At 43.4% G+C, this 25,617-nt stretch overlaps 1 long non-coding RNA gene across 1 annotated transcript in view; it reads left to right on the top strand.

Annotated features, from left to right (window-relative positions):
• The window catches only part of LOC134497606 (uncharacterized), a 293,428-nt gene extending 277,969 nt beyond the window's left edge, over positions 1 to 15,459 (top strand). The window contains exon 3 of the long non-coding RNA XR_010067925.1: positions 15,406 to 15,459. This is a non-coding gene — a long non-coding RNA (uncharacterized LOC134497606). The remainder of the gene's footprint in view (positions 1 to 15,405) is intronic.
• The last annotated feature ends 10,158 nt before the right edge of the window (positions 15,460 to 25,617 follow it).

A 25,617-nucleotide genomic window follows, 5' to 3' on the forward strand; every position in this document is an offset into this window, starting at 1 on the left:
TATCTGCCCTCTGGAACAAGTTCCCCTCCAAGGTTTAAGTGCTCCCAATTCTACTGGCCTTTCATAGAGTTGTGAAGACCTGGTTCTTCTCCCATCCATTGGGCCCAGATGGTAATTCAACTCATTCTATTGGGAGAGAGATTGCTTGATTGCTTGACTGACTGACTGACTGACTGATTGATTGATTGATTGAATGAATGATTCTGTGCCATCAAGTCAGTGTTGACTCTTAGCAACCACAAAGATCTTCTCCAGAATGATCCATCCCCAACGTGGTCCTTCAGGTCTTCCAACTGTCCGCCCATTGCATGAGTCACTGTGATGATGTTGGGTGAGTCCCTCCACCATGCTGCTGGTCGTCCTCCTCTTCTCTTTCCTTCCACCTTTCTTAGCATTATGGACTTCTCAAGGGAGATGGGTTTTTGCATTGACTGACTGATCATGTGCCATCAAGCTGGTGTTGATGCTTAACAACCACCTTGAGAGACTTTCTCCAGGAAGATCTGTCCCCAACCTGGCCCAAACCCATCACTGCTTTAATCAAGTCCATGAATCTTGCAGCTGGTCATCTTCTCTTTCTCTTTTCTTATATCTTTCCCAGCATTGTAGACTTCTCAAGGGAGCTGTGTCTTTGTGGGGAAGAAGTGTTTTATTTCCTGCTTCGGCTACATGTGTAGAGTTGCAATCTGTTATACTGGTTTTATGTTTGTTGGGGTTTGATTTTGTGGGTTTTTACTGATATATACCATCCAGAGTCATAGATAATGAGTTGGGTAAGCCTTCCTCATTCTTAAATAAATCATCAGGAAGTACTTTTACTCAGATAAAGCAAGGCACTCACATATTTGGTAGCATTCACCTCCCATTGATTATTGACATTTCCATTCTGAAAGGTTGAGGAAGCTGAAAGTTTGAAATTTGTGGAAGCTTCCTCCCCCCCCCCCCTCGATGACTGAAATTTAAAACTCTGAAACATCAATAAAGTTGAAATGTTGACATTTGGGGAATGCTTTCCTTCCATCGGTTTTTGAAATTCCAGAATGGGAAATGTTCAGAAAGTTGAAATGTTGACACTATGGGAACACCCATTGATGTTTGAAATGTCGAAATGGGAAATGTTGAAATTTTTAGAGTGTTTCCCATTGAAACCCTTTGTGCCATCTTGCTTATTGTTCAGCCAGGTCCCCTAATTCTTAGGAGGTGGGGAAGGACTGCAACCAGAGGGGTGGGTGGGGAGATAAAACTTATAGAGCAGCACAAATGCTTTCTATTTGTCAGAGCTGCTACTGGATGCAACCCAGTGCAAATGCATTCTCTTTCTGAACTATTCAGATACTCAGTTATTGTAGCTCTGGTCCTCCCTTTCCATCTCTGAGTTGGTAATTAATCCCCAAACTTATTTTATGCCTAGATTTATAACCAGCAGAAGTGAGAAATGGAAAAAGAGGAGAAAGCTAAAATATTTATTTTGAGTGAGAACATCCGTTTATAGCTTCATTTTCTGCTGAGTTCCATGGCTGGGAATTGAGAGGATGCATCTATATTTTCTTTGGAAGGCAGCCCAATTAAAATGTCTAGTCAATGGTCTTCTAGCCTGATATGGACCAGTCTATGTATTTCCTGCTTTTAGCATGGAATTAAGTCTGTGGCATCCTTACAATTAAGCTGATGTAAATTCATAAACTGTCCACTGAATTATTTCAGTGATATCTCTGTAGAATCTCCATGTGGAGGGATGGTAACTTCTAACCACCAACAGCTGGCTAAGAGAAAGCTTTGGACTGGTTAAAACTTGATGAGTTCTCACATGGCAGGGCTGGGCAGGGCTGGGCAGGGCTGCTGGGAGTTAGCCAGTGTCACTGTGGTGAGTAGAAAATGTGGGGAGCAGAACAAACACTATTTTTTTAAAGACGGAAATCTTATATGCAGTTTTTGCTGAAGGAAGAAAAAAACCGAATTGATGATTTATGGATCTGCAGGTTAAAAAAGATACGGATTAAATGAGGAGGTGAGGGGACGTGCAGAATATTTAAGAGGGAGGAAGGACAATAAGATTGTAATTATCTCTTGAAAAGAAGGTTGGAAGTCATCATATAGTTTTCTTTTTCTTTTCTTGCACTTTTTTTCTTCCTTTTCTTCCTTTCTCTCTTTTTTAAAACTGTCTTTTGTTATATGAAAACTCTTAATAAATATAAATTGAAAAAAAGAAAATGTGGGGAGCTTCCTGATGTTTTAAAATAAGGAAGAATTTGGCAGTTTCTGGTAGAATGAGCCTAAAAACACATGCACACTTAGAAGCAACACAAATGCATGTGTACACACACACACACACATGCTTATTACTTCATTGCAAAGAAGAAAATACAGATGCAGAGATTGGGAAGAGTTTTGCAAGCTAAGCTACGTGGGATTCTCTTCTTGGTTTACTTTGCATGGTGAATTTGCAAATTCTAACTTAGCCACTGTCATTATCCTGTTACATGAATCCTGAAGACCCAGCGAAGCTTTGGACCGACCGCATCTTTGGCCAGAGGAGGACTTTTGGTTTGAATTGGTTGGATTGATTGGTTTTGCAGAGCTAAGCTGAAAAGAGCCTCAGTTAAAAACTTTAGCCTTTAGTTAAAAACCACAGAACAGAACAACAAACAAGAAATTAAACCACATTTGTCCACAATCAATCCAACCAATTGGCTGGGGAATTCCGGGAGTTGAAGTCCACCCATCTTAAAGTTGCCGAGGTTGAGAAACACAGCCTTAAGCACTACATCAAACTGGCCCTCACATTTGTGATTTAGAAGCAGAGAAACTGGAAGGAAGTGGGAAAACCAATTTACCAGGCATCCAGCAAAAAGACATGTCCTCCTTTTTGTCCTCATGTCCTTTGCCCTGGCATAGCCTTCAGATCGAATATTGTCCAGCTTTTTTTTAACAAGCTGTGCTCTGTGACCTTAATCAGTTAATTAGCACCCAGGGGGCTGGGCCTGAAATGGACAAGACCTTAATCAATTACATACTGTCTCTGAACCAGCTCTAACACCTTCCTGACACTGGAAAACCCATCTTTTTGAAGCTGGAAAAAAAAATTCATCTATCTGTAGGCCTAAGTACCTTTTTTTTTTTTCCTGCAGTTTTTCACTATGATTTTTGTCAGAGATGCCAAGAAAGTTAAAGAGTTCGTGTGTGTATCCTTTCCCCCCATTTGCCCTCCTTTCCAATTGTCTGTGTTCTCCTTTGCCTGTTGATATACCTGGTAACTTCACAGTATTGCTCCACAGGAAGGAGAAATTTTTCCAAAACATTCTTAGGATGGGATCAATCTGTCTATCTGTTGATCTGTCTGGGTCTGCCTGCCTATCTACCCATTATCTCTCATTCACTCATCTGTCTGCCTACGGTATCTCTGTATTTTTCTCCTTCTCTCTCATTATCTAAGCTCCCCATGCCTCTCCCCCTATCTATCTACTCCCCATCCATCCCTCTCTATCCTCTATCCCAGCCTTTCTCAATTTTCTGACCCTGGAGGAACCCTTGAAATGTTTTCCAGGCCTCGGTTGGGGAACCCCTGCACCTTCAGGCTCAAATAGAGGCCAGGAGTTGCAAAATCATTCTATTGGTTTCACGGGTAGGCCTGTCTATACAGTAAGCTTTAACAGTGTTCTTATGCTAAAAATAATGAAACTTACCTCTTGAATGTGAAGTTGCCCGAATTTGAAATAATTTTTTAAATAAATTGTGATTTCCCAGGAAACCCCTGGGGGCCTCTCGCGGAACCCGAAGGTGCCACGGAATCCTGGCTGAGAAACCCTGGTCTCATCTCTCCCCCTCATCTCTCTCTCTATCTCTATTTTAGGACTTGATCTCTTGATCAATAATGATCCCTCCTCCTTTGCTGGGAGATCTCTCTCTCTCTCTCTCTCTCTCTCATCTGTTTCTTTCTGTGCATCAACCGTCTCTCTTCTCTATCATTTATCTTTCTCATATTGCTCTGTAGACAGATGATAGAGAATTTATTCTTCTCGATCATCTGTCTCCATTCCATCACTTTGTCTCCCTCTCTCTCCCCTTTTTCAAGAGAAAAAATCTGCAACCTGACATTCTTTTTCCAAGAATGATATGAGAACTAGCAGACCCTCAGAATATGAAAAATACCGACCTTGAACATGAGGAAAAGGTAACACAGGTTTCAAACAACATGTTAAGAATTAGTTGGGCGCTTGACTTATGAAACATGAGAAATTGAACGGGATCAGTTCGGTTTTTATTCACCCCCTTTTCATACCTTTTGTCGGGGGGTGGGTGGGTGATATTCACCTGCATTTGTGCAGCCGAGCTCTTCTTGGCAATTGTCACAAAATGCCAGCCATTTTAATTATCCATAATTGAATTAATTTTCGCTTCAGGTACTGATTATAAATAATTATCCTTCTAGGGTATTAAGGATAAATAAAATGGTGGCTTGCCAGCACACACACAATCATCAGTGGATGCTACTGAACCAAAGCTGTGAAGCCAATTCAGTGGCCTGCTAGAACCACTGAAATGGAGCAGAGCTTATAAAACAGCTTAGAAGCTGGCACAGAAAAAGGAAAATTATCTTAGATAGCTTCAGTGAGCATGCCAGAGAAACACAGGTTATGGCTCTTACCCATTCAGCCCTCCCAAGCATAAAGAATCACACGCTTAGACAGATTAGGTTAAGAAGTAAAAAGAAGCTTACTGACTTTATTCTTTGTTGCTTCTGTAACATCCATCTTGGTGGAAAAGATGAAGTTCCTTTGTTCGTCTTTTCTTTCTAAGTACGTAGCGTGCCCTAAACTCTCAGCCCTACAGCTGCTAAGAGGTGTGTGAAAGAAAGGGGCAGAATCCCTCATCAAGGCCCAAGCACATGGCCCTGACGAAGAGAGCAGCGTCCATGCTGCCTCTCCCTGGGTGGAGAAGGGGGAAAGAACGAGGAAGTGGGAGTGGCAACTAACAGCTTCCTCAGAGTTGCATTTTGGGCAACTTAATTTACATGTTAATGAGGCATGCTGGATTTGCCAAAACTTCCAACAAGCTGAACATTGATCTACATAAGGCAATGGGGTGATGCCATTTTCATTTCTCTCGGCAGCCCTCTTTTAGGTCATTCCAGACATTTTGGGAAAATAAAAGGGTTCTCCTTGGTAGATGCTAATCCCCAGCTGGAAAAAGAGAAGGCTGGGTAGATTCCTCCTGCAAGACAGATTCCCATGTTCATCTCAGGATGGCCAAGTGACCATACACCATTGTAGGATTGCACAATTTTTAAATAAATTGTGATTTACACATTCAGCCCTCCCAAGCATAAAGAATCACGTGCTTAGACATAGCAGGTTTAAAAGTAAAAAGAATCTTGCTGACTTTATTCTTTATTCTCCTTCTTCAGTTCAAGATGGGAACTGCGACCATGCGCTCAAAGCCTCACCCCCTTTTTTCCAACGTGTGTTGGACGCAGTGGCCCCCGCTCCTGGCAGTCCTTTGGTGGGTGCCCATTCCTGGACAAAGGAACTTCATATTTTCCACCAGGATGGATGTTACAGAACAACAAAAACTAAAGAATCCTAGAAGTGCCGGGAAGATGCACTCTGGACTATTTCAAAAACAAAATGGAAGAGACTCTCAGCCACTTCACAAAGTTCAGAAAACCCACCGGCTTTCAAGCCGTGACTTTTTTCCCCCCAGGGCAGGAACACATACCAGCCAGCTGTCAGTAGTCCTATCATGGATCATTCCTAATGATAATCTCTAGCTGGAAAAGGGAAGGGCAGGAATGGGCACCCACCACGGGACTGCCAGGGTGCTTAGCAGCTGCTCGGAGCGGGCGTCACTGCGTCCAATACATGTTGGAAAAAAGGGGGTGAGGCTTTGACCGCATGGTCGCAGTTCCCATCTTGACCTCCTGCAGATGGTCCTGAATCCAGAGCTGAAGGCCTCATGCAGCAGTCCATGTAGTGTTTAAGAAGAAACCGTGGGAGCATTTTTATAGAGCCCTGTATCTCTTTGACCAAAGGCATGGCTCCTCACGTTCCAATCTTTCACACTGTCATATTTTATTGGATGCAACTTTGGGATTCTTATTGATTGAGAGTTACACCCCAGGACCTACCAAATGGAGCCGACATTGTACTGGTGGATTGTTAGTCCCAAATACAGTCCTTGCTGGCTCTGGTTTGATTTTCTTGTATTCCATCCTGTGACCAAAGATGAACTTGCCCACTTCAAAAGTTCTGTTCTTGCCATTAGAAAACCCTCTCTTGTTAGGAGATGTCAAGCTGTCTTTTTCATAGCGAGTATGAAAAAGGCCTCTTCTTGAAGAGCACTTGGATGACCCTGGCTGTGCTTGGAAGCTAAGGAGGATTTTGCTGGTTCATACCTGGATGGGAGACCACTAGGAAATCCCCAAGGTCTAGAAAAGACTGGAATTTTTTTTAAAAATCACAGAAGAAGGCAACATCCTTCCATGTTTCCCAGTATTATGGACCCAAGAGACTAGGTCTTCACATAATATATCCAAAATATAATAATTTAGCCTGGCCGTTTGTGTCTCGAGGGAGAACTCTGGTTTAATTTGTTCTAGGATCCATGGGTTTGTTTTCTTGGCCATCCATGGTATTCTCAGGAGTCTTCTCCAACCCCAAAGTTCAAAAGCTAATCAAAGCTAATGATAATTTGCAAAGTTACTTGAATTTTTTTAATGTTCTGTTAAAATAAAACTTGGTTCTCTATATCAAGGGTGCCATATTATGACAGTTTTATGAATAATAATATCATAACAATTCCACAAAATTCACTGTTGAAGCAAAAGCAGTTAAAATTCTTCTGTAACTTGCTTTCTGTCTATCAGCTCTGTAAGTTCTATGAAGTTCCGTATTCCTCCATGGTCAAATGGGGATGCTATAAATAGAGATGATTTTCATGCTTTTAATTGCTCATTTAATTATGAGGTTCTGCAGGTAAACTATTTTAATTCCTCCAGGCTTCAAAGGAGAATTTTGCAGTGTGAAGTACAGGTAGTCCTCGCCTGACCACAACTGGGACCAGAATTTCAGTTGCTAAGCAAAGCGGTCATTAAGCGAATCCGATCCAATTTTACAACCTTTTTTGTGATGGCCTTTAAACAAATCACCGCAGGCGTTAAGCAAACCTTGTGGTTGTTAAGTGAATTATGCAGTTTCCCATTGCTTTTGCTTGCCAGAAGCTGGCCAGGAAGGTCGAAAATGACAATCCTGTGACCATGTGATGCTGTGATGGTCATAAATGCGAACCGGTTGCCAAGTGCCCAAATCATGATCATGTGTCCATGGGGACACTGTGATGGTTGTAAGTGTGAAGACCGGTTGTAAGTTAGTTTTTTCAGCACCGTCGTAAGTCTGTGTAGTAGTAAAATCACTAAATGAATGATTGTTAAGCGAGGACTACCTGTATCTCTTCTGACTGAATTACTGCCTATCAAGCCTTCCAAGAACTTCAAGCCTTCCCTCCCCTCCCCTCTTATGGGCTGACAAACCCATAGAAATCCAGAGTGGAATTTGCTAAGTCACTTTGGGAACAGCCAGGAGCTTGTAATTATAATGCTTAATAACATTGCTATATAAAAAAAAGAACTCCTTCAAGTACGTTGAATAAATTAAATACAATTAAATAAATAAAATAAAATAAATAACCAACCAACCTTGGGTGAAAAAAGGAAGAATGAATTGCGTTCCACCTTCATTCAGTCCTGACCCTCTGTGGGCCCCATCGCTGCCCCACTTCCCTGGTTCACAGTATCAAAAAGAGACCAGAGAAATACGGTTCCTCCCTGTTACTCCCTAACTGGATTCAAAAACAGGCTTTTCTCTTCTATTCTCTCCTTTTCACCCCACTTCTTGCGTGCCACTCGAACCGCTCTCTCTCTCTTGGCCCTGATGTGGTCTTTGAGCGATAATTGGCTTTTGAGGAGCAAACGCTGAATGCCAGAAAAGCTCTAAGCCTTAAGAATAGGGGGTGGGAAATGTCGGTGCAAATCTCCTCCCCTGCTTTGGCTTTCTGTTGCTTCATTCTTTTGTTCATTCTGTATACTTTATACCCTGTTTGAATGCCCGTTTTTAGCTTGCAGTTTCAAATAATTGAAAAGACTTAAAATAAAAAGGGAAACAGTATACAAATATTTTAAATAAGTAGAAAAGTGTTTCACGTGGCAGACGTGCCAGTCAAGAGTGACTTCTTCTCCTGCCTTCAAGAGAAGTTGGATCCAAGGGTGATCAAGAAGAGTGTCAAAAAAGTCAAGATGGAAGCCATGTGATTAAAGCCCACCTTTTTTTTACCTCCACAGCTACCATATTGACTTTTTGACCCTCCTCACAGATGCCCTGATTAGAACTCAACTCCCAGAATTCCCCCCCCCGAGCTCATTGTTTTATTTGTGAAATAATTCTCCAAAATCTTGCTATTCAGAGAGCATTAACTCATGTCATTCTTTGTTTTTTTCTTCTAGTCCTGAATAAGTTTATTGTCCAGAGCACATGCAGTCCACAGGCTTTCAGCTTAGAGCTATATTGAGGAATGCAGGTGAAGGTGCCATTACTGGTAGCCAAGACACAAATGTCCACACCGTATGGTCAAAAAGATGAAGATGGCAGCCATGAAGGTACTATCAAAGCTCTGCCAATATTTTAGGTGCATTGCACATGTGGTGCACATTAAAAAACAGACAGAACTTCAATCACACCACTGTGGCTGCCATCTTGAGGTTGTTCTTGTGTTTTTTAACTACCCTGTGGACACCCCTGAGCAGAAATGAGATGAGAGGTTGTGTAGATTGCAGGAAAATACACAGAAAGAAGAAGTCAAAGAGAGTTGAGGCTTTGCTGGCACAGAGAACTGTAGATCCTGTGATGGTGGTGGGGTGCCCCCAGAAATAAGGCCTAAAGAAGAGAAAGTTCCCCTGAGTTGATAATGTTGACTATGAAATCAGGTGCAGATTGCAACGTTTTGTGTTCCCCTAACACCAGTTTCAAGCCAAGCGTGCAAACATGGCAGTTGGGGGCGTGAGGAGGAAGCCAATAGCAGCTTTTCTTCTAGATCAGGGTTTCTCAACCTTGTCAACTTTACGATGGGTGGACTTCAACTCCCAGAATTCCTCAGCCAGCATGATTTGGTAGACACTCTTCTAGATGGTGTCTACCAAATGTGTGGGCTTCAGCTCCTAGAATTCTGTGGTGGGCAGGCTGGTGGAGGAATTCTGCAGAGCCTGAAGCTGGAGAAAGGTTGGCTGGGGGAAACTTTTTCAGCCTGGAAACAACGCTCAAAGTAAAAAAGAGAGAGTAAACTCCTGGGACCTACCTTTATACAGACATTTAACTAATTTACTCCCCTACTGTTCCTTTCTTTGCTGGAAACAAAGGTTAAAAATCCTTAAAACTCCCCAAACCAGAACCAACACTGATCCTGCCCCCAACTCTCTTTAAACCTTCCAACCTTTCTTCCCCCAATTCTTTAATTCAAGGTGAAGGATTTCAACCCCTTGGTGACCTCACCACCCTCGCCTTGATGCTTGCAAGCTTCTTAAAAGCCTTTCGTTGACCTCTGTTGGCAACCCAACACAGAGGAAGCCGGGATCTTTATTATTCTAATTCACCCCACTTCCCGTTGCTGGGCCCAACCATCTCTCCATTCCCACAAGCATTTCTACCTGGGAATCCTTACTGTTCCAAGCTGCAGGATGGCAACATAAAACTAAGCTGCCAGTGATGTCTTTTAAAAGGTCACTCTGTACTCATAACATCAGGAAAATGAGGGTGAGTCAGGCAGAGAGATTCAAATGAGGGATAATGAGATGGGTTTTTTTCCTCTCTTTTTTTTTTGTCAGATGCCTATAATTTTGTTGACTGTGAATGAACATTGTCTGAGTCGGGAATGATTCAGTGACTTTTCAAAAGAGAGAGAGAGTGTGTGTTTTCTTTTCTCTTTGATGCATGGAGAACAAGTGGGCTAGATATACCCACCAAGATGTCATAAGGGGAATCTCAGATCAGGCATGATCAATAATTGATTAAGCCAGTGTTTCTCAACCTTGGCAACCTTAAGATGTGTGGACTTCAACTCCCAGAATTCCCCAGCCAGCCTTGCTGAAGTTGAAGTTCCACACATCTTAAGGTTGCCAAGGTTGAGAAACACTGGATTAAGGTAATAAGCCATGATTCAATGATACAACGATTGCATGCTGAATTGATAATCAAAGCTTGAAGACTTCTTCATACCCCCCACAGGCTTGGGCAGGAATGGAGAGCTGTGGGGACATTTCAGGTCATGGAACAGAGGCATTTATAGCTAGCAAAAAATGCCTGTTGCTCGTTTACAAATATTCTCCAGGTGATCAGCAGGAGAAATTTCCTAAGGGTAGAAAACTCAAAGCAAGTAAAGGGAATAAGACTGATTGTAAGAAGAAAAACAAGGTGAACAGCTGGGCAATATAAGAGAGACTTATACTATGGGCAAGATTTTAACTAGGCTGGCAGAATTTACACCCACACTCACCCACAGCAGTGCCAGCTCCACTGTCCTTTGTCTGGTGTGTTTTTATAACTTCTCAGTCTAGCTAACAGCCCAGGAATTTCATGGTGGTTTCGCATCCAAAGACAAACCAGGTCTGATTCTGCTTAGCCTTGGCAAATCAGCCAAGGCTGGATGGTGCTGCCATCTGCTGTAGCAATTTCACTTACTCCTCCTGCGCTTCTGCAAGAATGTAAGTGAGAGGCACATTTTCCTAAATGTAACAGCACATTTCGTAACTCAGCGCATATAACATGCCTATAATCTGTGGGGGGGGGGGAAGCACTCACCAAACAATATTGTATCACTAGCAAAGTTGCAAAATCAGTTACTGTACAGGTAGTCCTCACAATGACCATTCTTTAACATGATGGTTCAGACTTACGACGGTGCTGAAAAAAATGCTTACAACCAGTCTTCACACGATCGTTACAGCATCCCCACAGTCACATGATCACAATTTGGGCATTTGGCGACCGTTCACATTTATGACTGTCGCAGCGCCCCGTGGTCACGTGATCGCCGTTTTTTACCTTCCCAGCTGGCTTCTGGCAAGCAAAATCAATGGGGAACTGCATGCTTTGCTTAATGACCACATGGTTCCTTTAATGCCCACGGTGATTTGCTTAATGACTGCCACACAAAAGTTGTAAAATTGGGTCGAATTTGCTTAATGACTGCTTCGCTTAGCAACCAACATTCTGTTCTCGTTTGTGGTCGTTAAGCGAGGACTACCTGTAGTAGGAAAAATGTCCAAGAAATAGGACTCAAGAAATAGGAATCATGGGAAAAATGAGAAACTGAGTGGATCCAAAACAGATTTGTCACTCCTAAATTTGTGTTGCTCTTCAGGATGATAACTGTAATAACCATATTATAAGAACTGCTTCCAGTTCTCCAAAAATCACACAACCTATCATGCCAAGGAGTTTAAAAATCTAGGCTAATCAATTATGAGCTGAGTTTATGGAATCTCAGGTTCTTCCTGGAAGATGTGATGGAGAAAGTCATGTTAGGCAATTATTTCCATTGTCCACAGGAGAACTTAGATCGTTAAGATTATTTATTATTTTTCTTATTATTGCTACTTACCCAAGCTCTACCAAATAGTTTGGTCCTTTTGGCCATCAGATCCTTCTCGAGGATCTAGGGTAGTTAAGGATATGTCATGATATATGCGCCTGTTCCAAGTCATGCAACTGATGAGTTGAGATTCTGCCTGTTCTTCAAGTGCTTTTCCAGAAGTTTGGGGATGTGACAAAGGACACCGGTCATTATTGGCATCGCTACAACTTCCTTTTCCGACATTTGCTCCATCTCTATTTGAAGGTCTTTATGCTTCCCTATTTTTTTTAAAGTTCTTCATTAACCCTTCTCCGTCCTGCTACTGAAATGTCAGTGATCCATATTTGTTTCTATGTAATTACAGTCATGCCTGGTTTATTATGGGAAAAATGGTTATCTGTTTGTACTGAGAAATCCCAGATCTTAACTTTCTCATTCTCCTCCTCCTCCTCCTCCTCATCATCATCATCAAAGTTGTGGTGAGATGGAGTGAGGAGATCCTCAAAAGAGAAGTAAGAAATCTTTAAAAAGCAGAAGACTATGTACGACCAATGCACAACCAAGCTCAGAAAGCATCAGGGACTCCACAGTGTACGAGTTGGTGGAAGGACAGGGTGGAAACAAGGTGCAGCAGCCCCTGCAGGAGGAGACAAGAGGGGAGTCCAAAAGCAGCTGGACAGATGAAATGGGAATTCCTTAGGAGTATTGACAGATCATCATCATCTTCTTCTCCTTCTTCTTCTTCTTCTCCTTCTTCTTCTTCATCATCATCATCATCATCATCGTCGTCATCGTCATCATCTTGCCTTTAAGGATAAGTCACATTATACAAAACACAGGAAAGACCAGGTAGTAAATAGAAGGAGGAGGAGGTGGTGGTTAAGATCTGGGATTTCTAAGTACAGACTGATAATCATTTGCCCCATTTGTTCCTACTTAAACCAGCCATCTCTTTCAAGTTTTTCCCAGCTGTGGCATCACTCTTTGAACAAAGCAGGGGAGGCTGTGATTTCTTGAGATTTCCCACTTCTGTTGCCCTGATGGGGCCAAGCTGTGATGTTTGTTCAACACATCCTGGAAACAGTTGACAGTGTTTGAGCGATTCCTTTTCTCCTCTTTGCATTAATGAGGATAATGAAAGGAGAGAAAGCTGGCACTTGCTTAGCACGTGAATGAAGAAAATCTAACATCTTCACAAGTGGTTGTAAAACAGCTCCTGGGTCAAAATGAGAGTAGAAATGGGAATCCATGGATCTTCTGGTACAGTGCATGTCCCTGCATCTTCCCCACTACCCCATCCTGGCTCTCGGGCTGAGAGGGAGGGAGGGACTGGCCTCAAGTCCCCCCAGGAAGCTTCTATGGCTGAAGGTGGATTAGGACATGGGTCTCCTTATTCCTAGTCCAGCACCTTCCCCACTACCCCGCCCTGGTTCTTGGGCTAAGGAAGAGTGATTGACTTCAAGGCCTTCCATGGCTGAAGAGGGACTGAAACCTGGGTCTCCCCAGTGCCAGTCCAACTACTTCCTCACCATACCATGGCTGGCTTGTGAATTAGAAGAACTGGGAACCTTCTATCCAATGTATGGCTGCATTGTGTCCTGAGTGTTTTCCCACCCACAAAATACTGTCAGCCTCTGAAGCAAACCTGCCAGTCAGTATGGTCACTGTGCCCTCCTGAAGGGGAAGAGCTATAAAACCGTGGACCTGGAGGTCACCCCAACAACAAGGTTGACCTGGGATGGTTAAGTTCCTTGGTCCTTGAGCTCCATCTTCTAGTTCTCTGCCACTTTCCTGTATTAGCATCACAGGAACCATCAAGTTAATACGAGGCCTGAAACAAATGATTCAAGGTGTGGGATATGCTTGGCCTGGAGAAGATCAGACCGGGAGGAGCTATGACAGATGTCTTCGAGCATGTGAAGGGCTACCATGTAGAAGATGGGGTAGAACTTTTCAGAGTTTTTCCAGAAGACAAGGAACTGCAAAGGAATGGATTTCAACAGGGCGTCTGGAAGAGACTGTATCAAGAGATGGTCATCCTTTGCTAGAGATGCTTATACTGAAGCTGTCAGGGGTGCAACAATGGTGGATTCCTGCACTGGGAAGAGGGTTGTACTAGGTGACCTCCAAGGTACCTACCAACTCTTAGCTCCGATGATTCCATAAGGAACAAACTGTGGTTAACAGATTACATGTGTGGCGTTCAGATAACATGATGTACCAGAAGAAAGCAAGCCACTTTATGGCTTACAGCAGCTTTCCTGGTTTATACTGATAAAGGTGTAACGATGGTTTGCTTGATACGGCTTAGCCAGTGTGGTTTGTTCATTGAGATTAATAGTTTAAGATCAGGTTAGGTTAAAATGAAGTTATCTCCATTTCAGCATTCAGTTGGGTTCAGGATCAAGTGTCATGTGACTCCTTTTTACCGAACTACAAAATAGACAATCACATCTAAGGGCTGTTGGTTTGTGTGCGTTACTCAGACTCAGCCTGTCTTAGGAACTGCAGCAAGGGGAGGGTGTCAAAAAAAAGAGAGTAAGATCCAGCCACAACTATGCAAACAAAGCCACCGCCTTGTCCCCACATCACCCCTGGATGCCTCTGGCCTGTGTGATTAATTCGTGGCCCACATCATATGTGGGCCAAGAACATTGGGTAACTGAGAAAATCATGGTTTGATGGGCTGTGGGGAAATTGCCTGTAGTTCAGAATCTATGGGAATCTATTCCACAGATTCTGCTAAAACAGGATTCACCAAGGTTAGCTAGAATCTTAACAGAGAGAAATCCAAGCCTACAATTTATTCTAACAAAGTGAGGGCACTTCATTTCTCAGAAAACCCCATAGTACAATACATTCCTCTAGCATTTCTCAACAGCATTTCTGTCCTTCATTCCCACCTCATGTACAGACTAGCATGCAGACGCATAAACGGCATTTAAAGGAGAGAATAAGCTATTTCGGCATTAACCAGGGAACAAAGATAAGAAAAGGAGGTCCTCCTCAGCTCCCGTGGCAGATTTCAATACGAAATCAGTGTAAACAAACTCCAACCTATTTTCCATGGTGCGCGCTCAATTACTCTGCATCGCCAAGGAGATGCATGCAGATGCCGAACACCGTTTCTTCCTGCCTTGCTGAAACGCTCATTTTCTAGATGGCCTTGTCGTTTTTCATGCTTGGCATGACAGAGGAGAGCCAATTTGCCTCTCTTCCTTGTGACATAGACAAACCCAGTGGCTTCTCCTCCGAACAAGGGAAATCAGATGACTGTCCCAGACTTATTTGGATGGTGAAAGTGGCCTTCTTTCTATCACAATGAAAACTCACGTTTTTGTGTCCATCGAAACACAGATGCTCAAACCTTGTGCTTAATTGCCCGCTAAATTCAATCTGAGCAGTGACTAGAGCAGGGTTTCTCAAACTTGGCAACTTGAAGGTATGTGGAGTTTGACTCCCAGAATTCCCCAGCCAGCTTAGCAGGGAGTTGAAGTCCACACATCTTCAAGTTGCCAAGGTTGGGAAACACTGGACTATAGGTAGTCCTTGCTTAACAACCACAATTGGGACTGGAATTTTGGTTACTAAGCAAATCAGACCCGATTTTATGACCTTTTTTGCAGTGGTCGTTAAGTGAATCACCACAGGCATTAAGCAAACCACGTTAAGTGAATCCCACAGTCCCCCATTGATTTTGCCTGCCAGAAACCGGCCGGGAAGGTCGAAAATGACGATCACGTGACCATGTGACAATGTGACAGTCTTCAATGCAAACTGATTGCCAAGCACCCAAATCATGATCACGTGACCTCAGGGATGCTGCAACAGTCATAAGTGTGAGGACCTGTCGTAAGCCATTTTTTTCAGCATCATCGTAAGTCCAAACCATCACTAAATGAATGGCTGTTAAATGAGGACTACCTGTAGAGGAACAGTAGAGAAATGGGGAAAAAATGGATGTTTTCTCTAAGCTCTGGCAGAGCTATCTCATTCCTAAATCAAGGAGAGAATTTGCTTTTGAAATTGCTTCCAAAGGAGAACAGGGTGGGCTGTGATACCTATTAAGAGAATTAGCAGCATTTGCAGACAGATCAAAATGCAATGATACTTTAAATATCATTTGAATTCCAGGACTGGGAGGGGCATAGCACAGGCACTTCTCTTTTTACCCTTCTCACCCCCTCACCACTTACAGCTTTTTTAATACATGCTTTAAATACATTGCTTGTACCCAGGTCAGCTTTTTACATGACAATGCGAACAGAGGGGAGGAAGTTATAGAAACAACAGCAGAAAGCATTTTATTGAGTTTTAGTGTCAGGAGGTGGAGCTATCAACGGAAATTAAGAGTGCGGTAATATATTGAGTTATAGGCATTTAACAAAGGCTTTGAGGAGAATCAACAGGAAAAATTTCAAATATGGTGTGCTTGAAGTCAGTCAACTGAGCTCTGTCTAAGAGACTTAATTTCTTCATGGGGGGAATTTAAGGGAGGAGGAACAAGAAGGAATAACATTTTTTCTTCTTTCTTTTCTTTCTTCATTTGTATATTTTAATTTGTTTAGGGTTGTTTCTTTTTTTAAGTTTAAAATTGACTTGCTAGTTGAGTATGCATAAAATAAATACATTTTTAAAAAGAAAAAAAAAGGAAGCAAATCTGGAAATAGGCGTATCATAGAGTCATGGGGTTGGAAGGGACCTTGGAGGTCTTCTAGTCTGACCCCCTGCCCAAGGCAGGACTCCTCATACCATCTTGGACAAATGGTTGCCCAATCTTTTCTTGAAAACCTTTTCTAAAACCCAAGATGGCCAGCATTAAAACCAGAAAAAATGAAAAAAGACTGAGGGTACTTCTCAGCAACTGAACAAGGATTGACGGGGCTCTTATATTTGAACCTCACAAGCTGATCTGTGATTGGTCCATGTCACAGCAGTCTAAGAAGGCTGTTTCCTGATTGCTTCCTCACTGAGATAGATTTCCGATTGGTCTTTTTTGAAGAAATTCCAAGAAAACCGGTTCCTGATTGGCCTGTCCTCGAGCCAGGCTGCTGATTGGTCCCCAGTGTAGCTAGACTTCTGATTGGTCAATTTTGGAGACATTCCAAGAGAACTCTATTGCTGCTGTCAATCAATCAGTTCAGGATGAAAATTTAGTTGAGTTATGGACAAATTATAAATGAAATGCAGCCCAGGGAACTGGAGAGGGAAAAAAGTCAACTATTACAGGCTAACGTTTTAAGCTTATATAACAGATAGAGAAGGTTTTCTATCTTGGTGTTTTCCTCCTTCAGTGCAGAGAGTCTGTGATTGACAGATTCACTATTCTCTGGCAAGGCTAATTATAGTTATTCTGTGTATTGTAGATGCTTGTTTTCCAAAGGTATTGAGAAACCTCCCAATCAGCGTGTGGGAGGACAGATACACACCAGCAAAAGTGCCTTTGAGTTTCCTCCTACCTGCATCCTTTGAAGAGATGAGCCCTGCCCTGCCCCAGAAGAGAAGCCAGGCCTTTGAAATGAAGGTCAGCCACAAGTAAAGGTAGAATGGTGGTCAAAAGACTGGAAGAAGCAAGGGGTTGGACTGGGTGACCTCTAAGGTCCCATCCAACTCAACAATCCTATAACTGGGTTAGGCCTCGGATAGGAAACCACAAGGAAATCCAAAGGCTGGACGACGAAGTAAAAAAATAAATCCTGGAAATAGTTAATTAAAACGCCTTCTGTTTCATGGCCAAGAAAATGGCATAAAGTTGTGAAGAGCTGAGATCAACTTGGAGATGTTATCTTCTAAACAGCTGTTCAATTCTGAAGGCCTGCGAAGAGCTGCATCGGATCATGGCATGGCTCAATCTAGACGTCCTCCTGTCCTCTTGCCAACCATGGTAGTTCTCATTTCTAGAGCTCACAAGAATTGCTTGTTGGCCAGCTTCCTTTATCCGCTGTTGACTTCTCAGGAGTTCACATTCAGCTCACAGCAACCAGCCAGCCTCTTCTTTGCGGCTCTGCTTCCCAGTTTTCAAAATCTAATGCTCCAGTGGCTGGGAGTTGCACAAGTTAATTCAACGCCATGCCCTAAAGTAGAACTCTGGGGCCTCGGTGACTGGATAACGGCCTTTCCGGGCTCGTGACAATCTTCCCTGTGGCTGTTCTTCCCTGATTTTTCATTTTCACATCTGTTCCATGACTGGACGTTGGTAACGTCGGCATACTGCTCATCACCTTTCGCGAGATAAGCCCTCCAACATGCTTTGCCCTGTCCACAATTTCATCTCATTTCACAGGACAGCCTGCCCTGAAGGCCTGCGGGGTCTGTTAAAGAAATAATTCATGCCTCCCACAACAGCAGCAGAAACACGACTTTGCCCCATGCAAGATGCTCTTGAGATCGATCTCTTTTTGATCAAACGGGGTTGCTGTGATGCTGAAATCTCGCCCACAGTTTTCTTCCTCTGCAAAAGAGGGTTCTATTTTTCTACCTTACTCTCTTGGTTGGTTTGTTGCAGAGGGCAAAGAAGATGGCTTCTGGTGGGTATTTCTATTGCACAATTTGCATCCTTTTGCAATCTGCCTCTTTGCCCACAATCACACTTTCAACAATTCCCCAGGAGAAGGTCCTCCTTTGGGGATTCAAAGTGTTAGAAGCCATGATGGCTGCAGATCATGGAGAGAGGTTGGTGCAACAAAAGGCAGGACATTCACACACACTACTTGATCCCCTTATATCTGAATAAGTGCACGAATGCGGACAATTTGGAAATCAAATTCTCTTGCATCAAATGAAGTCAAAACTAATAGAAAAAAGGAGAAATTTTGGAATCTTCCATGATTTTTTTCCCCATGAGATTCCTGGTGGTCTCCCATCCAAGGATTAACCAAACTGTGTCCTACCTTAATTAGAAATTTTGAGTAGTATAGTATAATTCAGGCCTGACACTCTCCTTTGTAAATTAAGGTTGGCATGATATTCATTACCTCCTGCCTGTTACAGAACAAAGTGGAAAAGAAATAGCAAAATTTAAGAGTGCTAGAGTTAAGGCTGGTCTGAAATGTCCCATTTTTCAGCAGTAGGACAAAGATTCTGGTTTTTCAGGGAAGTGAGGAGCGTGAAACTGGAGCAGTGTATAGACCTCACTGGTAATCCTCCTATTGCTGAGATTTGCAGACACAGACACACACACCTGCACCACTGCAGCTTCTGGATTCACATCAAAGTGTACCCTTCAGGAAGACAGGATATCATTCTGAACCGAAAGGCATTTTTAGATCAAGAGAAATGGATTGCATTTTGGGTTTGGTTGCATTTTGTCCCACACTTCTGTTTGGATAAATGTTGGCACAGCAAATGTCCCAGCTGGGTAGATTGAAAAAGCTAAGCAGGGCAGGGTTGAACCTGGTCAGCACTTGTGGATGGGGGACCACTAGGAAATCCTAGTGGATGGGGGACCACTAGGAGATCTCAGGGTGGTCGGCCACCCTTGATAATCATCCCAGAAGAAGACAATGCAATGCCAGGAATTGCACTCATGGAACGCTTCCTTTTTCTCTAACCGAAGCAGCTCTTTGCAGATTCCATAAGGATATCACAGGTTGGAATGCTTCCCATATTGTAGGCCCCAAACCACAACATCAGTAAAATTCCCTAAATCTCAAATACCCCAAAGCCGAGTCTTGTCTTCCTGTCCCTTCACAGCTCTTCTCCAAAAATGATCTTTCAGCAAGAGGGAACCAAGCTGTTTTTCTATGCATCCAGCTTCTGTGCTAGAATTGGCTAATGAACACCCTGCTAGCAGGAATCGTGGGACGCCGAGGAGAACGATGCACCCAGGATTGGGCTGGGATTAATCTCCCTGCTGTGCCCAAGATCGACTTATCCATCAGCCACCCTAGGCACCCTGCCTAGGGCCCGTGAAAATTATTTTAGCATCAGAAAGAGTAAACATGAAATAGAAGCCCTTAATTTCAATGCCTTGCCTTTTGGCCTTGAAAATATACGCAGCGCATCGAACACAAAGCCATCCAAGACCAACCCAATATGCATGCCAAGCGCCTTAAAAGCTCAGTTCTACTGTTTGCCAAATGCCACTGAGAAAATATTGTAAATCATATGAAATGTGATTTTTAATGCTATTTTTTTTAGGGAGGGGGCCACAAAGGCAAAAGTGCGTCAGGCCCACCAGTCATGATGCAGCCCTGGCTGCACTTCTTGTCCATCGTCACAAAGAGGAAAAATTGTAGCCCGATGGGCAGCAAATGAGTTGTTTTCCAGTAGCTCAAAAGCTGGGCTCTCTAAAGCAACTCTTCTTCCCTGACAGGTGAACATCTGTTCCTTATTTCAAAGCTGTTCCCTTCCGAAGAGCAGATGGATCTGCGGGCAGCTAAACCTGCATCCCACAGTGGCTAACCAGATAAATCCAGGAAGCTCAAAAAAAAAGAAAAAAAAAGAACAGGAGGATAGACACTCCGTTCTTGTTCCTCACTTGCAGATGATACAGTATGGACCACCAGCCTCTATGCCTCCCATTTCAATTATGGCTAGTTTTTTTTCCAAACAGAACAAGGCATTTTTTTTTTTTAAAGAAAGCATTACAAGGTTACAACTCAATGCAGGAAGAAAGCATGCAAAGGGAAAACCAGGAATATCCTTTTTGCAAGAAAGCAGCTGGTAGTTGCCAGAAAGGAAAGGCAGATTTTATTTCTTTGCTTGTCTGTTGGTTTACTGGAGTTCTGTCCCACCACAATCTCATGACCGTCTTCAATGTTCAAGATATGAAAAGGAGGAGGAGGAGACAATAGGATTAAAATGCAAGCAGCACAAGAAAGAATAAAAATCAATTAGCAGTCACAAGAGTAAAAATATGAGAGTGAAAAAGTAGAAGGTGGCACAGTGAGCTACTGAAAATCCCTGGAAGGAGGGGGCTGGCCTGCTCTCTGCAGGGGGACTGTTTGGCAAGTCCAGCACTGCGGGGGAAAGAGCAAAAACCTGCGTTGAAGAGACAAGAGAGAGAGAGAGAGAGAAGAAGAAAGGCGGCAGAGAGGGAGAGAGAGAGAAGCCCAAGCGTATCAGTCTAATCAAGCGGAGAAGATCGAAAGGCTTCTAAGGCTGTTCCTGCACCTATTCGTCTTAATGGTCAATAAATCTACAGGCACAGAAAGCCACATCAGCCACAGAAAACCACAGCTGTCAGCAGGCAGGCAGAGGAGGAGAAGGGAAGGGAAGGGAAGGGAAGGGGAAGGAAGAGAGGAGAGGAGAGGAGAGGAAGGGGGGAGGGGGAAGAGAAAGGAAGGAAGGAAGGAAGGAAGGAAGGGAAGGAGGGAGGGAAGGAAGGAAGGAAGGAAGGAAGGAAGGAAGGAAGGAAGGAAGGAAGGAAGGAAGGAAGGAAAGGAGAAGATAGACAAGGCAGAGGAGAAGGAGAAGGAGAGGAGGAGAGAGATAGAGGAAAGGAAGGAAGAAGGAAAAGAAGGAGGAGGGAGAAGGAAGGAAGGAAGGAAGGAGGGAGGGAGGGAGGGTGGGAGGGAAGGGGCTACAAGGGGTGAAGGAGAGCATAGGTTGCCCATGCCCACTGTGGCAGCAATTTTGTGCGTGTGCCCCTGAAGGCGCTTGGCACATAGTCATCAAGTTTAACAGCCGTGGGTAAAGCTCTCGTCCACAAAGACATCACACTCTTTTCCAAAACCCTCCAAATTGGCTGTCTGCCTCTGATGCATCCCTTCCCCTCCCCCCTGCTTTTCTTTTCTTTTCTTTTTTTTGGCTGGGCTGTCCAAATATTGCTGTTCCAAATTTCATTTATATTCATGCCATCAACAACCCATCCAGAAGCCCCCATTTTATTTATTAGTGCTATGTCATGCTGCTAGACTGAACATACTTTCTGGCCAACCCCCAAACGGGGTGGGCGGGGGGAGCTGGCGAGTTTAGCAGAAGAAGCAGCCAAAACAGGGAATGTGGGATATGTCCCCCCCCCCCAGCCCAACTTATTCATAGCTTCAGTTTGTGGCTAATAACAGCCTCCAGCAGGAACAGGGTCGTTTGATTATGAAAACATTTCCGAATGTTTTGTGATTAAATCTGAGATTCCAGATTCCGTCCCCCCCCATTTCCTTTGCTTTACCCTGCTTTATCCTCACCTCTTAACCCAGTAATGTGATGGGTTATTTTCTGTCCTTCAATTTTCTCTCTGATGGCTCTATCTTAATGCCAGAATCAAAGATTTATCGTCAGTCTTGGACCCTTCCATTTTATAGAACCATAGGGTTGAAAGGGACCTTGGAGGCCTTCTAGTCCAACCCCCTGCCCAAGGCAGAGGTCCTCATGCCATCTCAGACCAAGTGTTGCCCAGTCTTTCTACAGCTATGCTCCAAATTATAGCTGTAACCTTTCCCTTGCGCTTTGCTTATATGTGGACCACACTTCTATATTCTTAGGTTATCTTAACTTTGGGGCATCCATGGGAGGTGGTCAAAAGAGTCAAGGTGGTGGCCATGACCCACCATCAAACTCAAGGATATTAGAAGAGGAAGAGATTGTCTCCTCCACCAGCATGTGCCTTATTACAGGCATTCAATAAAAGCAGTCAAGAGCTGGGGCCCGCGTAGGTCTCATTGAATGATACAACAGGTTCAGTGATGGGGTTGCAATTCCAGCACGAAGACGGGTAGGGTGCTTGCACACAAGTGACCGAAAATATTCAGTGAAGGTGAGATCTTGGCTGGTAGGCAGGATGCAGTGCTGGTGCCACAATATACAGGTCGAAGCTGAGAATTTAGGGGTCTACAGAGGTCAGAGATCTACAGAAGCCAGAAGTCTATGCAGTCCAGTCCAGAGTCATAGCTGTAGGAGACCAGTCCTTCCTTGCTAAAAAGTTTCCATGGATCTCTAGAGCAGGGTTTCTCAACCTCAGCAACTTTTAAGAGGTGTGGACTTCAACTCCAAGAATTCTTGGAGTTGGTCCACACCTCTTAAAATTGCTGAGGTTGAGAAACCCTCCTCTAGATGAGCTCAGGGACAAAACAGGAGACCTATTCCCTGTTGTTGGATTACTGGATTATTAGCAGCAATAGTACCTCAAGGGGAAATAAATAAGACAGGGTCTGCTTTAGTGGAAAAGGAGATAGTGGGAAGGGGCTGTGAAGGAATCCAGATGTGTGAACATCTGGGAAAGCAAAGGAAAGGTATGGGGTCTAGTGAGGAGGGAGCAATCCCTGGAAGGAGAAGGTAGGCACAGGTTGACTGGTGGACTTGTCCACGCAGAGGCTGGTCAGCAAGAGGTCAATGAGGCCTTAGCCTATGCTGAGCAGCACCCCAACCCCGCTGAGATGCAGACTGGAATTTCTGAAATTGGCTTAGGAACAGCTGAGGATGGCTTGGAAGAGAAGCAGCGTAGGTTCCAGCACCAAGTTGCCCTCAGGAGATGACGTAAACCCTAACAATAACATGAACGCTGGAGATACAGGATGTTGGGCAATAATACCCACCTTGGAGAAAATCAGCCAGTTTAGTTTTCCCATGTCATCTTAGGGACTGTTCCCCAGACGCCCACAAAGAAGCTGTGGAAACACTCCCCTTAAATAAGGCATTTGGACTGGAGAATCTCTGGTAGCTGATGGTGGTTGGAGAAGTCTGCGGGTTTAGTTATTTATTATTCAACGAATAAACCGACTCTGGGTGGTTTACAATAAAATTAATACTATAACAATAGATACAAACAATAAAATTTATTTGTTTGATCAGTTATGTCCCATGAACTGGACTGATGTGGGTTTAGAAGTATAGACTACCTAGAATCAAGTGGTAGGTGATATTTAAATTGCTGTAATCAGTAAAAAATAAGCAAAAGATGTGAGATGGGAATGATGCTGGAGGTCGAAGGAAAGTTGCTCCTTCCTTCCTTCCTTCCTTCCTTCCTTCCTTCCTTCCTTCCTTCCTTCCTTCCTTCCTTCCTTCCTTCCTTCCTTCCCCTTCAAATCAAACTTAAAACTTTGGGGATGAGTCTCTGGGTTTCAGAGCTGGACAGGAGCACCCACAGGGCACAGTCAAAAGAACCAAGATGGTGGCCACAGTGGTGGGATCCAGGTTCTGTCCATTTTTAATGTGTGTTGTGTGGGTTCAATTCCACTATTACAGCTGCCATGCTGACTTTTTTGACCATATCCTGCTGAAAGATTTGGAGCTGGGAGACTTTCCTGGGGACAGCATCTCACATTTGCATTTCCCCTGAGTTCTTGAACCCCCCAATACTGCACCCCTATCAAATCATGCCAGTGCTAAGTTCTGAATGCCTCACCACTGCTGTCTTTTGGGTGAACAGTTCTGTTCTCAGCAGCCTGGAAAATGAGACTTGACACTTTTGTCATTTGTATGCTGGGATATGTAAATCATGGCTCTGACAAGCTCATCCAGGGGGAAAAAAACGGTCTAATGTCAGGGTAGCCTCTGATTCTGGTGACACTGAAAAATTGACATTGAAAGGGACACATCTTTCCTTGCGAGGCTGGTGATCCAGGTAGGCGTAACTGGAGGGGTGCTGCTGCAGCTGTAAATGTGCCAGAGTTTTGAGCCTCAACTAGAAAAGAGAAACTACCTCTTCAAACCCTCCCTCCCTTCCTTCCTTCCTTCCTTCCTCCCTCCCTCCTTTTTTCTGTTTCTCACCTTTCCCTCCCTCCCTCTCTTTCTCACCTTTCCCTCCCTCCTCTCTCCCTTCCTCCCTCTCTTTCTCACCTTTTCCTCCCTCCCTCTCTCCCTTCCTCCCTCTCTTTCTCACCTTTCCCTCCCTCCCTCTCTCCCTTCCTCCCTCTCTTTCTCACCTTTCCCTCCCTCCCTCTCTCCCTTCCTCCCTCTCTTTCTCACCTTTTCCTCCCTCCCTCCCTCCTTCCCTCCCTCCCTTTCTTTCTTTCTTTCTTCCTTCCTTCCTTCCTTCCTTCCTTCCTTTCTTTTTCTTTCTTCTTTCTCCCTTTCCTTTCCTTTCCTTTCCTTTCCTTTCCTTCTCTTCCCCTTCCTTCCTTCCTTCCTTTTTCTGTTTCTCACCTTTTCTTCCCTCCTTCCCCCCCCTTCCTTCTTCCCAGCTTGTCTTATAAGCCACTCAAATCAGAGCCAATTCTGAATAGCATTCAATTTCTCCTCCAAAATCCAGGATAAAAATAAAAGACAATGTGCAGCCATATAACTTTTTTTTTTTAAATCACAAAATACAAAATCAACAAAATATAAAAATCACAAAATATAAGGTCCAGGTATGAAATACAATCAACACTTTGTTAGGCAGAATGAGTGTGCTTGTTTGTCCCTTGATTCCCTTTGTGACCTGCCACAACTGAATGATCCTCATTGGCTTTCAAGACCATCCAATAGATTAAAATATCTGCAGCAAAGTGGTAACATGAAAATGAAATTTGGAAGGGAAAAAACCCTACTCATAACAGAACAAGTACAATTTTTTTTAAAATGAATAATTACAATCCAAACACTTTTCTGAATAACTTTACAAAACACTGATCAAGTGAGGGATCATCTGATGCATCAGAAAATATCCAGCAAGTATGGAGGGGTTTGGGGGAAGATACGTAAAAGGCATCTTTATGAAACTAATAAGTTTTCCACATTTCTGCCTTTAATTGAGAAAGATTTATTCAAGTTATGAGCTCAAAAATTGCTGGCAGCAAATTTACAATTTATGTGTGTGTGTGTGCATGATTGTTTCTGAAATTGTTTTGTGGGGAACAAGGAATAATTTGCAAACAACAGGGTGGTAATGTTTCATGAAATTTTGACTCTCCTATTTATGATTTTCACATACAACAAAGACCATGCTGGTTTTGTCTCGTGTAGATATTCCCTAGCTACAGAAAGGAAAATGGTATTAAAATTATTTCTGCCTTTAATTCAGAAAGATTTATTCATGTTATCAGCTCAGAAATTACTGGCAGCAAATTTACAATTTATTTTATGTGTGTGTGTACTTACAAGTATGATTGTTTCTGAAATTGTTTTGCAGGGAACGGAATA

This window comes from Candoia aspera, chromosome 4, assembly GCF_035149785.1.
Source record: "Candoia aspera isolate rCanAsp1 chromosome 4, rCanAsp1.hap2, whole genome shotgun sequence".
NCBI classification, from domain to species: domain Eukaryota; kingdom Metazoa; phylum Chordata; class Lepidosauria; order Squamata; family Boidae; genus Candoia; species Candoia aspera.